This window comes from Nelumbo lutea, chromosome 8 (genome assembly GCF_056320005.1).
Source record: "Nelumbo lutea isolate HS-2025 chromosome 8, American lotus-T2T, whole genome shotgun sequence".
Taxonomy (NCBI): Eukaryota; Viridiplantae; Streptophyta; class Magnoliopsida; order Proteales; family Nelumbonaceae; genus Nelumbo; species Nelumbo lutea.
In genome coordinates this window covers 26,166,911-26,181,069 of record NC_142691.1, presented here as the reverse complement: position 1 = coordinate 26,181,069, position 14,159 = coordinate 26,166,911, and the positions used below count along the sequence as shown (strand labels likewise).

At 40.6% G+C, this 14,159-nt stretch overlaps 2 non-coding genes across 2 annotated transcripts; one reads left to right on the top strand and one right to left on the bottom strand.

The window, feature by feature from the left end:
• Positions 1-5,737: 5,737 nt before the first annotated feature.
• On the bottom strand, positions 5,738-6,045 carry LOC148843524 (signal recognition particle RNA). Its single transcript, XR_016103999.1, has one exon.
• Positions 6,046-13,772: 7,727 nt separating this feature from the next.
• TRNAG-UCC (transfer RNA glycine (anticodon UCC)) lies at positions 13,773-13,844 on the top strand. The gene has a single exon. It is a non-coding gene; the product is annotated as a tRNA-Gly (tRNA).
• The last annotated feature ends 315 nt before the right edge of the window (positions 13,845-14,159 follow it).

Sequence of the window (14,159 nt, the reverse complement as noted above, 5' to 3'; positions counted from 1 at the left end):
TGTAACATATTGCTGAGCTCTTGTAAGTTGACATTCAGCTTGTTCTTGTTATAGTTCATGATGAACGGATTAAAGGAAGGAGGCAAAGAGTTAAGGATAGCATCTATCTGGGTTGCAAGGTCCAGCCCGGATCCAAGAGCCTCCAGTTCGTTGATGTATCCCATCATCCGAAGACAATAGTCGTGAACTTGTTGACCCTTGGACATTTGTGCGGTCATGAACTGTTACAAGACCTTTTGTCGAGTAGAACGATTCTACTCTTCATACATTGTCCTGAGACTGTCCAATATGTCTTTGGCAAGTTCAATCTAATCGAACTGCCTCTGTATCGGGTTGTCCAAGGAGGCAATGATGTAACACCGGGCAAGGGAGTTTTTCTCCTCCCATTCTTGATAGTCTCTCCTTCGGGCCTCAGAAGCCCTATCACCTGAACGCTCCGGGGCAGGATTCTTTGCCACTTTGTCCAGCTTTTCAGAAGCTAGGACCAGCATAAGGTTTCTGTACCAGTCAGCATAGTTTGGGCCCTTCAACTTGTTGTCATCAAGCAGTTTTGCAAAAGATCGTTTGCCATTTTCTGATAAAAGAGCAAACATCAGTCCACAACCTAATTTGGTTCATGTTCATTTCATAGATATGGATTTTAATCTACGATCCATTTCCATTTATTTGTCTCTGAGATTTCCCTCCTTTCTCAGTGACGGAGACTACGGGTTGTCTCTGGAAATGTGGGAAATCACATAGGGTGCATGGAGCCAACTGTTTCAGCTGCATAACCCCACCACCTTTCTGTGAAGGATCATATCCACTCATCATATGAGTTTTCCCTTTGGCCTTTATCAGACAAGGTTCATAGTCGTTTTCAGGTAAACCTTTCTGTCCAGTGAGTGCTTACCCATCATATTCGTGAATGCCAAGGTACCGTGAGAGAGTTCCCATTTTCTGGTGAAGCCCCTCCCACATCGGTCTATGATGCCCCTATCATCTTATGAAACACTCAGACAAGTCCAACAGCAAATGGATAGGCCATTTTTTGGTGCGTTTCCTCATTACTGATGGACCCATCCTCATGCTAATGATGGAAGGCCTTTAGAGAGTTCATCATATGAATCTCCCTATCACATGCACTCATATTAGCTGGAGGGAACAAAATTATGCCCTAGTTTGATTTAGGGCCAACCAAAGTGGCTCCCATTGACTTTCATAAAGCCAGATTTTTCGGTGGGCCTTGAATCAACTAGGGTTCCGCACGTAACCTCTTGATGAGGTGTGGGGCCCACCACTGAGGGAAGTCATCCAATGACCAAAAGGGACACCATGACAATGATGTGCATTCAGCCATGGTGTGCGCAAGAGCCACATTCAAATGAGCAAGGGCCAAGTACTTATGGCCCATGTACGCAGCACATCACACATCCATACATCTCATGCAGGGATAAATTGATCCTATCAATTAATTATCTCTAAGGCCTGTTGGAAGCCCGTTAAAATTCCATAATATTAACTATTAATATTATCTAGGTATATGGGCTGAATTAGGATTACCCAGTTTGGCCCATATAGTTTTATCCTTTAAAATGGGCTTTTGTAGTTTTAACTATTTAAAACTGGGCCTTTACAGGCTGGGCCAAATTAACCATTTAATTAAATATCAATCCTTATGCCCATTAGTGGGAAATTAGGGCTGACTTTCAGCCTTGATTAAACCCTAGAATTGATCCAAACAGTTTGAACCAATCTCGGTTTGAATGGGTCTAGGGCTTGATTTTTAACTAAATCCTTAATTCAAGAAAATAATCTGAAATTAAATACTGATAAAAGAAAAAACAAGAATCAGTCAATCAGGGCTGTTCGCACAATCTTTCCTGCAAAACAAAGGTTAGATCGCAGAATGCAGTTTCATAAACTGCAAATCGCAGATAGCGTTTCTCTCATCTGCGAAATCTCCTTCTCTGCGAAATCTCTTTTTCTGCGCCGTCATCTTCGATCCAAAATAAAAATAAATAGAAATCTTATTTGTATTAATAATTACATTAGATCGAATACCTATACATTGAGTCTTGAAAATAAAAAAAATTATTTACAGACCCAAAAATAATTCAAGAACTGCAAAATCGCAGGTTCCCTGCGCAAACCAAAAATTCGATCTCCTCTTGTACGAACAACCCATAAATCAAGAAAATTATAAAGAACAATTCTAAATAATAATCAGATTTATTTAAAATTAATTTCAGATTATTTTCCCATCTATTTTGGGAACAAATTTCCCAAAAACCACATCTGTGCAAACTAGGTAGAACGCTTTCTCCCTAATTGCGCAAGTTTAGATCTGAAACAGAATGGTTCAAGATTTGAACCATGGCTCTGAAACCACTGAAGGGATGAGAGATCCATCCCATGGATGCCCAAAGATTGCGGAATAAGGGGGCGAATTTCAAAAATTTTTCTCTCCCTTCAACTGGGAATCACATTCCCTATTTAGAAAATCATATTTTCAATGATCATTCTTGAACCTTAAACTGAACCAGATCTTAACCAAAAGGAATAGGAGAGAATTATACCTGATAGGGAGAAGTAATACCTCCCAACGAAGGTGTTCACGCCCAAGGAAGGATCCAAAGACTGCTCCCACTGAAGATGGCGCAGTGCAGGATGGAGTAGAATCAGCAATGTTCTTCCCCAAGAACTCTGTCCATCGCAAGAATCAGTAGAATGGTACGAGAGCTTAGCTTCCTTTTCAATCATTTCCCAAAGAACTAATGTCAAGATCCAATCTTGACTTCTCCCACAAATGGTGATCGAACTGGCAAATAGGGCGGCAAGAACAGGGAGGCGGCAAGATAGTATTCGCAGGGTGTAGAATTCTCTCTTCTTGATTTCAGCACTAAAGAGGATCTGATGTATGTATGTTCAAGGCTGCCGCCCCCTCCTTCCTTTTGTTAACTTAAAAGATCAGCTCCTAATCCCATTAGGAGCTGCTTATCCAAATCATATTTGGATTAGCCTTCTCTTTAGTGATAAGGATAAACTCTTATCTTATCTGCAGATTAGATTAGCTTTCTCCTAATCCTATTAGGATGTTTCTAGATCTGAATCACATTCAGATCTGTACTCTCTGAGATGATAGGATTAAGACCCTATCCTATCTACTAATCCATCTCAGAATTCGCCCCTTTCATTAACTAAAAAAATAGCCCAGTTCGAAATGGGCTTTAGGCCCATTAAGCTTATGTGCTCACTTAACCTTCCTAACTACTGCCCAGTTGGGCTTCCTTGTATGGCATGGGACCCAAGCATTGATCTACACATCAGCCACATGGGTTCGGCCCAGCCTTTTTTACCAGGACTAGTCGAATACACTGTTAAAGACAATGCACCCCTTGAAACCCATCGAATGGGCTCTATGGGCCCAACACTTACCCTAAGTGGTCCCTGGGCCAAGCCACCTTGTAACACCCAGGGACTGTGGGCAGATGCAAGATTTGCCATCAGGTATTATCCTCAATGGTCTTACACTTAACCTCTCAGCCCTTAATGATCATACACTGCCCGACAAGAGAGGACCTCTCCCTCGGTTGCAAGGAACAGTGTTGCACTCTCCACTTATATGGATCCCGGGAATTAAAACCTTTTTGCAAACATTTTAGAAACCATAATATATATACTTTTATATCTCATATAAAATATACTTTGCAAAACAAATCTCAACGGTTGAAATCGACTGCCGGCAGTCTTGGTTTCCAACAGTGAGAGTGCATCCCCGATCATTACCTTTGTCCGACAAAGGGGCTGATCCTGTCACTATGATCACCCACTCAGATGAATTCTCAGATTGTCTCAACATACCCAGGTTTTGACCCCCGCTAAGGATCTCACTGATTGGTAATTCAAAGACATCCCGATCCGACACCTAGTGCAGTATCATAATCGAGTCTAGGGGTCGGGTGTAACTTTCCAGTTTTGCCCATCAATCTCCAAGGTCCAGGGCAATACTAGAAATCTGGTCCAGTTCAAAGATTCAATTAATCCCACACTGTATGTGCCTAGGGTCTCACCCCGGTAGCTGAGACAAGCCACCCGAACCGACTTTGTGGCACCACAGTATCAGACTTGTCAGGATAGGTCTCCCCAGACCGACCCACTGGCTGTAAACATTCTAAACTAACATGAGTCTCAATAAGTGTCCAGTTTAAGGGTATTACACAGAAACATACCAAGGGAACATGAATCAAATATGCACTTTTATTCATTTACAATAAACTCATAAAGTACATCAATTTTGATTGAAGCTAAGGGCATACAAAACTGTCTAACAATAATGATATCATCACATACCTTTAGCAAATTAAGATTTCCTTCATTTTGATCACTTTTAAATTCAAACACTGAAAGGCAAAATGTTTCCATTTGTAGGTTTCCATAATATCATATATCATATGATGAAACAACCAAAACTAGTGATTCTTGCCAGGAAAGCTGAAGAAAACTTGAAAAGTAGTAGTGAAAATAGTAGAGCAACATTCTGCAAGGAAAGTTCGATCTGCTTGTATTTCTCTCCTACCCAATTTTAATGAACAAATTTTTCCATTTGTTTTCTCTTCCTTTTGGTCTTTTATGAGTTATTGTATTATGTTTTAGACAAATTCCAAAGAATGGAAGGACACCATGGATATTAAAAAAACTATTCAGCCATGTGCCTTCCTTAGTGGTTCATGGACGCATAGAACTATAGAAGTAGCAAAGAAAATTCAGAAGGAAAAGGGAAATTAAAATTGATCCACAAGATTCCATAAAAACCCATCAAAGATCTAGAGAGAGAATGAAACCCAAGAAGCAAAGAACATAATCTCTTCCCTTGAATGAATCCAGTAGTTGTTATAGACTTACAGTAAAAAAAAGAAAGCCAAAGGTGTTTGTCCGATTGGGCTTGACTCTTAGGGCAGTTATTGGGATAGGGAAGCACTGGCTCGTTGTCCTTCCAATTGTAGGAGCGGGAGGTTTTCGTCGCTCTGTGAAGCCAGCCTGATGCGGTGCCCTCCACTCTAAGTGCCATACGACCCAAGCTATTGGATAGTGTGCTAGCCAGTAAGGCTTATCATGTCCATCTAATCTGGGCGTGATGTGGATAACTCCTATGGTTGTGCGGCATGATCCTGATGAGCTCGGAGATAGCTGGCATGATTCTAGAAGTCTGATGTGTTACCTCGGTGAGTTAGGCAATCCCGAGCTACCCATACCTTGGTCATTGCCGAGGTGCCTGAGACGCCTGAGGTGGCTTGGCCCACCGAGGTGGAAAGTGGTGCTAAGATAGCGGTAAGTGCTGACTCATAGTCTAATTGACAGGTCGCGTCCACGTGTCCTCTGTTTACTAGGTTAGGCCAAATCACCCATCATCAATTATTATTATTATTGTTATTATTATTATTATTTTATTATTATTATTATTATTATTTGTATATATGTATGTATGTATGTAGCTATTTGAGTTTGGTTCGAAGCTCGGTTGAAATTGAATCAAATTTGAATTGCTCGTAAAGAGCTCGACTCATGGCCACTCCTAAATCCCAGACTTTGTGAAAATAATAAAAATTTGTTATAGGCAAGATGACTTTTATAACCCGCACCATTGAGAAAGAAAAGGGAAATTAAAATTGATCTACAAGATTCCATAAAAACCCAAATCTCTTCCCTTGAATGAATCCAGTAGTTGTTACAGACTTACAGTAAAAAAAAGAAAGCAAAAGGTGATTGTCCGATTAGGCTCAACTCTTAGGGCAATTGTTGGGACAGGGATGCACTAGCTCGTTGTCCTTCCACTGATAGGAGCGGGAGGTTTTCGCTGCTCTGTGAAGCCAGCCTGATGCGGTGCCCTCCACTCTAAGAGCCATATGACCCAAGCTTTTGTTCAAGTCACATGGTTCAACACCCTACTTGGAATGGGCGTGCCAGCAAATTAGCTCCGACTGCACCTGCTTGTAAGAATCGGACCAACGTTCAATCACCTTGGTGCCCTCGATTGAGTTACAAGCTTGTGCTACCAAGCTCGGCAACATCTAATGGACTGATGGATCTAATAAGGAACAAGAACTTCTTATGCTTTACCAATATGGGACTTTTGCCATACACGTGGTGTTCATCTCAAGTTCTCAATCTATGAATATTGTGGAAGTTAAAGGTTCTTGTTTGGAGGGGTTATTCAACTTTAAAGCTATTTATCCAAGTTACAAAGCAATTGAGGTGGGATGGGAAATACTAATAATTTCAAATTCTTGTTGATCTTAATGTCCATTTGGCAGTAAACTAATTATTAACTCCAAGCAGGGGTGGATTCGAGCTGAGCCGAGCTTGAATAGCTAGAACCTTGAGCTCGAGGTCGTCTCATGTCAAAAGTTCCTAAGATTAAGATTGCTTCGGCTCAAGCTTGATTTGAGAAAAATGTTCTATCGAAATAAAAAAAGTTATATATAAAAAATATTTTTATTTGATATTTAAAAATTAAATCTATAATAATTAGTTATTATTATATATAAAAATAAAAATATTATATATCATATTTTTATCATATATATTATTTTCTTTAATGTTATTACTATTATTATTATTATTATTGTGTAGCTATTCGAATTCGGTTCGAAGCTCAGTTGAAACTGAGTCGAGCTTGAATTGCTCGTAAAGAGCTCGATTCGTGGCCACCCCTAACTCCAAGACATAGTAAAAATAATAAAAAATTGTTATAGGCAAGATTCCTTTTATAACCCGGAGCATTGAAGTGGTGTCCCATAACCCAAACTATTTTTTCGAGTCATCCCACTCGTGAGCCAAGATTCTACCACTAAGATCCAACCACTTGAAATGGTATTCCGTTGGTGGCCATGGTGGTACACTAGTTCTAGACTCACAGTATTATATATTGAAACAATTTTTATTTTTATAGTTATCAAAATTTTTATTTAATGGATAATAATTGAAAAAAGGGAAAATTCCTAATAGATACCTTATACTTTAGGAAGATTGCCAATTTAGTACCCGAATTTTAAATTCCAACTTTTGAAATAAAATACACTGTTCATCACCTTCTTTCTCAACAAAATGAAACAGAACCGAAAGGGCTCGCCGCTAGCCACCACCATAGCCTACCGGTGGGGTGATGTTCTCAGTTCGCCACCGTAACCGCCACCATGGCCCATGCTTGACACTCAAGCTTTACGTCAGACTTGGAGATGCAGGAAATATAAAATTAAGACTAAATTAAAAAAAAAAAAATCTGAATCAAGAGATTTTCTTTTGCCACTAATGCGTTTCTGTGTCTAGATATCACAGCCACCTGTGCTTCATTTAGGCTGTATTCCAAGCTGGGGGTTTCTATTTCATTGTTATTTTTTCTTTTTTTTTCCTGTTGTTTCATTCATTTGTAAAGTAGTCGATCAACCGTCAAGCAATAAGGGCAAAGTGTTGAAAGAAATCCAGTATAGAGAAAGAGATCTCACTTTGCTTGGAGTTTTATTCACAGGCATGTTGCCTGCAACCATGTCCAATTCAACCTCCTTGTCCGAGGAAGCTAGTGTCTCTTCTGGTACTAGAGTTCAGGACTTAAGTAGCTTGAAACCTATGTTCTCTGTCATTTCTCAGCAGCCGCAACAACAGAAGATCAAGAGGAAGAGAAATCTCCCTAGAAACCCAGGTAAATGTCCCTCCTTGTTCTTCATTTTCGTTTTTATTGTGTTGGATTTCTTGCAGCTGATTCTAATTAATCTCCCTATATGTGTCTTTTATTTTATTGTTTCAGACCTAGATGCTGAAGTGATTGCTTTATCCCCTAAAACTCTATTGGCAACCAACAGATTTGTGCGCGAGATCTGCAACAAGGGTTTTCAGAGAGATCAGAACCTTCAGTTTCACAGGAGAGGCCATAATCTTCCATGGAAGCTGAGGCAGAGAACCAGCAAAGAGATCAAAAAGAGAGTCTATGTGTGCCCCGAGCCTTCATGCGTTCATCACCACCCTTCAAGGTCTCTCGGTGATCTCACAGGAATTAAAAAACACTTCTGCAGGAAACACAGATTACTCGACTGGAAGGTTCCATCTTTAGGTCGGTGTAGAAGGCTTTGAACTTACGATCAGTGAATTGAGTGTCATTGTTAGTGATGAGGATTCGAGGAATGCCGAACCTACAAACAATGCTCTGCCAAAAGATGTTTCAGGCATTCTGTGCAGTGATGTGTGCCAGGGCTTTGGCATCCACCCACTTGGTGAAGTAGTCCATTATGACAGGAAGGAATTTCTTTTTCCCGACTTTGGTAGGGAAAGGTCCAAGGATGTCCATTCCCCACTAAGCGAAGGGCCACAGACTCATGATCGTCTTCAGAGGAACTACTGGCTAATGAAGGTTGGAGCGCCTTTGACAAAAGTTGCATTTTCTGACGAGTCGGACTGGTTTTGCTTCATGATCGACCAGAAGTAGCCTTGTTGAAGTGCCTTATGAGACAGGGTTCGAGCACTGAGGTGGTCTTCATAGATACCTTCGTGTATCTTCCTATGGACATAGTCGGCCTTAGAAGGGAGGAGACACCTTAGGTAGGGGAGAGTGTGTTACTGGTGGTAGAGTTGTTCCTGGATGAGGCAGTACCGGCCGACCTGTGTACGAGCCTCTTGGCCTCAATTCAGTCTTTCGGTAGCATGCCATCCCAAATGTATTGTGTTATGGGCTCCATTTAGGATTGGCCTTGCTAAACAGGGAGAATGAGGAAGGTTGTTGCTGAGATGCTTGGCTGAGCTACTGTATCTATCTGGACCGTTAGGTTGAGGTTTGCCTATGGTGAGCTAGTGAGCTTTGAGAGTGCGTCAAATTGTACATTCTCAACTCGAGGGACCTGTTGGACGATGAAATGTTCAAGCCACTGGATGAGTTCTTGCACCCTTTGTAGGTAGCTCATCATGGTTGGTGTCTTTTCCTCAAATTGGTTATAGATCTGGTTGACAACCAATTGGGAATCACTAAAGGCTTTGACTCGTCCGGCACCAAGGTCTAGGGAGAGCCAAAGTCCAGTAATTAGAGCTTTGTACTCAGTTTCATTGTTGGATGCCATGAATTCAAACTTGAGGGCATGCTCTAATATGGTGTTGTCTAGGCTGAGGATGATAAGTCTAGCTCTGCTACCTTGTTGGTTGGATGAGCTGTCCACATTTTGATTCCAAACCGATGGTGGTGCAACTGGACCTTGTTCTAAGAAGGTGCACTCAGCCAGGAAATCGGCCAAGGCTTGGGCTTTGATGTCAAACTCGCTTAGTTTTATGCTCCATTTGACTATGTGGTCAGATGCTTCCAACCTTTGTAGAACTTGTTTGAGAGACTGGTCGGTAAGCACTCAGACGTTGTGGGCTTGGAAGTTGGGCCTAAGCTTTCTTGCTGAGGTGACTAGGGCTAGGGCGACCTTCTCTAGATTCTTGTACTAGGATTTTGTGCCATTGAGGAACTTGCTGGTGTAGTAGATCGGCCTTTATGTCCAGCCTTTCTCCTTTACTAGTACCAACTTGACCACCTCTCCAGCCGAGAGATAGAGTAGTAGCAAATCTCTGGGGCTCAACTTTGTGAGTAGAGGTGGCAAACTCAGATACCTCTTTAGTTCCTAGATGGACCATTTTCATTTCCCAGTCCACTTGAAATCCATAATCTTTTTTAGGGACTTGAAGATGGGTAGGCATTGGTCTGCGGATTTTGACATGAACTTGTTGAGGGCGACCACTCATCCGGTGAGGCATTGCACTTCTTTCTATGTCCGAGGTGATTGCATATCGAGGATGGCCTTGATCTTCTCAGGGTTGTCTTCGATTCCTCGTTGCATGACCACGAACCCCAAGAATTTGTCAAAGTCGACCCTGAAGGCATACTTTGTTAGGTTCAGCTTCATTCGATACTTCTTGAGGGTGCCAAAGACTTCTTTGAGATTGGCAAGGTGGTTTTCAGCCTTTTTGGTCTTTACCAGCTTGTCGTTCACGTACACCTCCACGTTGTAGCCGAGCTGATCTTTAAAAACGTGGTTCATGAGCCACTGATAAGTAGCATCAATGTTCTTGAGACTGAAGGGCATCACTTTATAGTAGTAAAGTCCTCGGTCAGTGATGAAGGTTGTCTTCTCCTGGTCATCTGGATGCATCGGGATTTGGTTGTAGTTTGAGAATGCAACCATGAAGCTCAAGAGTTCATGCCCCGCCATTACGTCGATGAGTTGGTCGATCCTCGGTAGTGGAAGCAATCTTTGGGATAGACTTTGTTCAAGTCAGCGAAATCAATACATATCCTCCACTTTCTGTTGGCCTTCTTCACCATTACCATGCTCGCCAGCCAGTCCAGGTATTTGACTTCTCAAATGATGCCGGCATCGAATAGCTTCTAGACTTCTTCGTTGATTGCCTGCCACCGTTCTGAGGTGAAGCTTCTCTTCTTCTTCCTAATGGGTCGGTAGTGCGGGTCAGTTTTCAAGCGGTGGGTGATGACCTTGTCCTTCACTTGTTGTACGAGGTCATCCCAAAGATGATCTTCTAGGAGGGATCTGACTTGGACCATCTTCTCAGGGTCTTCTTTGGAGACCGACACCTGTATAAGAGAAATGGTACCCTCTCTCCACTGCTCATAGTTCCCTATCTCCTCTTCCACTAAAAGAACGCCTCTCTCCATCGCTCACAATTCCCAGTCTCCTCCACCTCTTTCACCAAAAGAATGTCTTAACACACCACCGTTGTATCTCCATCCCTGAAGTTGTCACCTCATTCCATCAACACTTTCCCACTTAGATCCATCCTCCTAGCCGCACCACCCCCTTAAATCAAATTTCAATTGAGGATGAAAATTCCCTTCAAAACAAATTAATAATGAATTCTTCATCACTCATTCACACTGATGAGGAAGTAACAGTTCATGTTGGAATCGAACCATCACACAGGAAGACACACTATGAGGAGCCACTTGTTGGTTTTTTGTATTTGTTGGTTTACAAAAACAAAAGAGAGCACTTCCATTGAAGAAGCAAGAGTGATCTTGCTAAAAACAAATGAAAATGAGAATGAGGCAGAATGAAGGCTGTTAGATATAATACAGGCAGTAGGGATGGCTAATTCAGAGAAATCTATGTGGAGTGAATTCTTGAGGCCATCTCCTTCACTTTAGTGAGTGTTGCTTGCCGGTCTTGGAACCCAATGTTTCCAATAGATTACAAATGGGCAAATAGTTGGAATGAGGAGCAAGGGAGAGAGAGGGAGAGGGAGGGAGAGAGAGCAAGGTCGGTGCCATTGGTTCTAATTTCTATTGTTGTTTTTTTTTTTTTACTATGGCTTCTTTCCTTGGGTCGTCGTTCCCAACAAAAGATAAACATACTAGAGCTATGCTCTTTGCAACAACAATCCTGGGCACCCCCAAGCCAACATTGGTAACTGAAGGATTATCTGACATTGCTTGTCAGAGAGTTGATCGAAGAGCCGCTAATGGTGGCAAGCAAGTGATGATAGTGCCAGTGTCTATAATGGTCCTAGAGGAGCAAAGCACAGTTTAGGGAGATGACGTGGAGTTTAAGAGATTCTCAGATTGAGATTTGGACTGGATCTGACCACCGAAGGAGCATGGAGCCTATGTACCAGATCTAAGATTTTTCAGTTAATCTCTGTTAGAGCAGTCCACCATGTGGGGAAAGAGGTGAGGAGAGAGAGAGATCGAAAGGGTATTTTCAGAAGTTTTGAAAAAAAAAATATTGGTCACATGATGCTATGTGACTGAGCATGATGACGGTAAGGGAATGAACTTTATTTTAAACTGTCAATCCAAAGCAATTTAAGTGGGAATATATGCAGAATATTAGACATTGATCTCAATGTCCAATGTGGCAAGATATAACTTTATCATCTGGGTCAATCTGATACAATGGGTGCGAGCATAACCGAATGTTATTCTTCCAGGCCTCCCCACTAATGAACCAAGGTTCTACAACTAAGATGCAATCACCTGAAATGGTGTCCAATTGGGTGGTCATGGCTAGATAATGATATCATCACATACCTTCAGCAAATTAAGATTTCCTCCATTTTGATCACTTTTAAATTCAAACACTGAAAGGCAAAATGTTTCCATTTGTAGGTTTCCATAATATCATATATCATATGATGAAACAACCAAACCCAGTGATTCTTGCCTGGAAAGCTGAAGAAAACTTGAAAATCCGTAGTAAAAATAGTAGAGCAACATTCTGCAAGGAAAGTTCAATCTGCTTGTATTTCTCTCCTACCCAATTTTAATGAACAAGTTTTTCCATTTGTTTTCTTTTCCTTTTGGTCTTTTAAGAGTTATTGTATTATGTTTTAGACAAATTCCAAAGAATGGAAGGACACCATGGACAATTAAAAAACTATTCAGTCGTACGCCTTCCTTAGTGGTTCATGGACGCATAGAACTATAGAAGTAGCTAAGAAAATTGAGAAGGAAAAGGGAAATTAAAATTGATCCACAAGATTCCATAAAAACCAATCAAAGATCTAGAGAGAGAATGAAACCCAAGAAGCAAAGAACATAATATCTTCCCTTGAATGAATCCAGTAGTTGTTACAGACTTACAGTAAAAAAAAGAAAGCAAAAGGTGTTTGTCCGATTGGGCTTGACTCTTAGGGAAGTTATTGGGACAAGGAAGCACTGGCTCGTTGTCCTTCCACTTTTAGGAGCGGGAGGTTTACGTTGCTCTGTGAAGCCAGCTTGACGCAGTGCCCTCCACTCTAAGTGCCAAATGACCCAAGCTAATGGATAGTGTGCTAGCCAATAAGGCCTATCGTGTCCATCTAATCCAGGCATGATGTGGATAATTCCTATGGTTGTGCGGCATGATCCTGATGAGCTCAGAGATAGCTAGCATGATTCTAAAAGTCTGATGTGTAACCTCAGTGAGTTAGGCAATCCCGAGCTACCCATACCTTGGTCATTGCCGAGGTGCCTGAGACGCCCGAGGTGGCTTGGCCCATCGAGGTGGAAAGTGGTGCTAAGATAGCGGTAAGTGCTGACTCACAGTCTAATTGACAGGTCGCGTCCACGTGTCCTCTGTTTACTAGGTTAGGCCAAATCACCCTTCATCAATTATTATTATTATTGTTATTATTATTATTATTATTATTATTATTATTATTATTATTATTATATGTATATATGTATGTATGTAGCTATTTGAGTTTGGTTCGAAGCTCAGTTGAAACTGAATCGAATTCGATTTGCTCGTAAAGAACTTAACTGATGACCACTCCTAAATCCCAGACTTTGTGAAAATAATAAAAATTTGTTATAGGCAAGATGACTTTTATAACCCGCACCATTGAAGTGGTATCCTATAACCCAAACTATTTTTCTGGGTAATCCCACCAGTCACCCAAGATTCTACCACTAAGACCCAACCACCTGAAATAATATTCCATCGGTGGCCATGGTGGTACACTTGTTCTAGACTCCTAGTATTATATATTAAAATAATTTTTATTTTTATAGTTATCAAATTTTTTATTTAATGACTACTAATTAAAAAAATAGAAGTAAATACCATAAAGACATCCATATTTGTAGTAGAGACTTGAGATTAAGGGTACGCATGGATTCGGTTTAAAGGTAGAACCTATAACCTACCTTATAAGAATTGGTCAGAATTCCATGGGTTTTATTTGGTTCTAAGGCAGAACCTATAACCTAGTTTATAAGAATTGGTTAGAATTCCAAAATTCAGGATTATGTGTGACTAGTTCATCAAATCAACAAAGCGTTTGTAGTCCAACGGTTAGGATAATTGCCTTCCAAGCAATAGACCCGGGTTCGACTCCCGGAAAACGCTTTCTGATGTTATTCTTTAGTTTGTAGATAATTAATGCTTTCTCATTCATGGGTAATTTAATTAGCAATATTTTTTTTCATTAATTTGTAGACCCGGGTTCGACTCTCGGCAAACGTTTGTAGTTTAATTATCAATATTTTTTTCATTCATGGGTAATTAATTAATTTACTATTAGTGGTTTTCATTTTTAGTTTCTTATTTTATGATAATTATTAATTTACTTAAATAACTAAATTAATTTCTGATGATTAGTTTTAATTAATCAAATAAGAATTGTTACTTATTTATTTGTGTTTTAGAAATTATTTTCTTTTT